Genomic DNA, 3,599 nt, shown 5'->3' on the forward strand with positions numbered 1-3,599 from the left:
GTGGTCTAATGGCCCTACCGGGCAAACACTTTGGGTTCGCGAGGACTTAGAGTGCTGGTAGTGGTTGGCGGACCCAACACTCTGGGTACCTCCGGGTACTTGGGGTTGGTTGAGGACTTGGTGAACAAACACTTGATATACACTCTTCGGATGTACTTCGGGTATCGCCTGTTGTCCGAGACCACTTGCATGGTTAGCAAGCGTTGTGGTCTAATGGCCCTACCGGGCAAACACTTTGGGTTCGCGAGGACTTAGAGTGCTGGTAGTGGTTGGCGGACCCAACACTCTGGGTACCTCCGGGTACTTGGGGTTGGTTGAGGACTTGGTGAACAAACACTTGATATACACTCTTCGGATGTACTTCGGGTATCGCCTGTTGTCCGAGACCACTTGCATGGTTAGCAAGCGTTGTGGTCTAATGGCCCTACCGGGCAAACACTTTGGGTTCGCGAGGACTTAGAGTGCTGGTAGTGGTTGGCGGACCCAACACTCTGGGTACCTCCGGGTACTTGGGGTTGGTTGAGAACTTGGTGAAGATACCCCTGTCACCTTGTTCGAGGCCACTTGCATGGTAGCAAGCGTTGTGATACAATGGCCCTACCGGGCAAACACTTTGGGTTCGCAAGGACTTGGGGTGCCGGGACGGGTTGGCGGATCCAACACTCTGGGTACCTCCGGGTACTTGGGGTTGGTTGAGGACTTGGTGAGCAAACACTTGATATACGTTCTTCGGATGTACTTCGGGTGTCACCTGTTGTCCGAGGCCACTTGCATGGTCAACGGTTGAGGTGGTGATGGCGGGTCGGTGCTGTAGGGTGCCGGCCTGTTGGCTGCCTTGGCCGGGTTGGTTGGTTAACACTTGATTGAGCTTGCACCCGAGGGTAATGGCACTTGAAGGTGGGTACCGGCTGGCTGACCTGGTGTGATGGTTGGTTGGTGAACACTTGGCGGTACTTGCACTTGGCTGTGCTTGGACTTGAAGGTGGGATCCGGCTGGCCTGGGCCATTGGTGGTTGGTTGGTTGGTTAGCCCTTAGCTGGGCTGGCTGGCTGGCTGGCCATCGGTGGTGTGGTGTGTTGGGCGGTTGGTGAACACTTGGCGGTACTTGCACTTGGCTGTGCTTGGACTTGAAGGTGGGATCCGGCTGGCCTAGGCCATTGGTGGTTGGTTGGTGGGTTAGCCCTTAGTTGGGCTGGCTGGCTGGCTGGCCATCGGTGGTGTGGTGTGGTGTGGTGTGTGGAGTCGAGCATCGCGCGCCGTTGCCTTCTTCGGAGTGTTGTGGGTACGCAAGTGCTTGCAGTGCAAAGAGGTTGGTGATGGAGTGACATTGCCTTCACCATGGAGTTGCGGGTACTTAGGTACTTGCAAGGAGATGGTGGTATGGTGGTGTTGCGTGTGTGGTGTTCGATTAGAAAGATATAATTTCTAAGTCCGGATTAGTGCTGTCAGTGGGGCCCCCGCTAACAGGTCCTGCACGGCCACCGTGGGGCTTGACTTGGCGCTATTCCGGACTTGGGGCGATCACGATGTCCCCGTGCGGGACTTAGAAGATGGAAGAACACAAGTACCCTTATCCCATGACTTGTGAGCGATTGGCATACGTTACCACATGAAGAGAAAAATTGGCTAAGTCCCGGATCCATATTATATGAAGAGAAAAATCGGCTAAGTCCCGGATCCATATTATATGAACAGAAAAATCGGCTAAGTCCCGGATCCATATATATTAACCTAATAATCGGCTAAGTCCAGGATCCATATTATATGAAGAGAAAAATCGGCTAAGTCCAGGATCCATATTACATGAAGAGAAAAATCGGCTAAGTCCCGGATCCATATATATTAACCTAATAATCGGCTAAGTCCAGGATCCATATGATATGAAGAGAAAAATCGGCTAAGTCCAAGATCCATATGATATGAACAGAAAAATCGGCTAAGTCCAGGATCCATATATAATAACCTAATAATCGGCTAAGTCCAGGATCCATATAATATGAAGAGAAAAATCGGCTAAGTCCGAGATTGGGTCTGTCGGAAATACACTTTCAAGTTACCACACAAGCAAGCAAGATGGCCTAATGATGGATCCATATAATATGAAGAGAAAAATCGGCTAAGTCCAAGATTGGGTCTGTCAGAAATACACTATCAAGTTACCACACAAGCAAGCAAGATGGCCTAGTGATGGATCCATATTATATGAAGAGAAAAATCGGCTAAGTCCGAGATTGGGTCGGTCGGAAATACACTATCAAGTTACCACACAAGCAAGCAAGATGGCCTAGTGATTGATCCATATAATATGAAAAGAAAAATCGGCTAAGTCCGATATTGGGTCTGTCAGAAATACACTATCAAGTTACCACACAAGCAAGCAAGATGGCCTAGTGATGGATCCATATGATATGAAGAGAAAAATCGGCTAAGTCCCAGATTGGGTCTGTCAGAAATACACTTCCAAGTTACCACGCAAGCAAGCAAGATGGCCTAGTGATGGATCCATATGATACGAAGAGAAAAATCGGCTAAGTCCCAGATTGGGTCTGTCTGAAATACACTTCCAAGTTACCACACAAGCAAGCAAGATGGCCTAGTGATGGATCCATATGATACGAAGAGAAAATTCGGCTAAGTCCCAGATTGGGTCTGTCAGACATACACTTTCAAGTTACCACACAAGCAAGCAAGATGGCCTAGTGATGGATCCATATAATATGAAGAGAAAAATCGGCTAAGTCCGAGATTGGGTCTGTCAGAAATACACTATCAAGTTACCACACAAGCAAGCAAGATGCCTTAGTGATGGATCCATATAATATGAAGAGAAAAATCGGCTAAGTCCCAGATTGGGTCTGTCAGACATACACTTTCAAGTTACCACACAAGCAAGCAAGATGGCCTAGTGATGGATTCATATAATATGACGAGAAAAATCGGCTAAGTCCCAGATTGGGTCTGTCGGAAATACACTATCAAGTTACCACATGAGCAAGCAAGTTACCACATGAAGAGAAAGCCGGCAAAAACCGGGAATGTTACCACATGAACTGGAAAATGGGCAAAAACCTACCTTCACAGGGAACGTGAATAAGTAAGGCTGTAGACATCGGATCGACAAGCCAAAGACTGATATGGAAAGGAAATGAGTAGTACTAGCTTTCCTGAGAGTTGCAGAGCTTAGACTGCATATGAACGGAAGTTATTAAGCGTCAAAGTCAGAAAAGTTGCCCAAAGGAACACAAGTTCCAAATTAGAGCATGAATACCGCCTAGACGGTAAGAGGAACGGCCAGACTGAGTAGTAAGAAAATGTTGGCCAACATGTTCCCTAACTATCCCCCGAAGACCGCAAAGCAATCCAACATCAACCAAGAAAGTTATAGCCCGATCAAGGAAACACCTACTTTGCACCGATATTGCACCAAATACATGTACCAAGCACCTTCGGTTGCATACCTGCAGGGGTTTACCATAGTAGGCCATGGAAGACCGATATACCGAACATAATCACTTTCTATCTCCTCGGGTGTTTGAGATAGCGCTTTGCGGTAAAAGAACGAAAGTTAGACTTTATCTTGGTGCATCTTTTTGCCCAAG

The sequence above is a fragment of the Anopheles ziemanni genome (assembly GCF_943734765.1).
Source record: "Anopheles ziemanni chromosome X unlocalized genomic scaffold, idAnoZiCoDA_A2_x.2 X_unloc_43, whole genome shotgun sequence".
NCBI classification, from domain to species: domain Eukaryota; kingdom Metazoa; phylum Arthropoda; class Insecta; order Diptera; family Culicidae; genus Anopheles; species Anopheles ziemanni.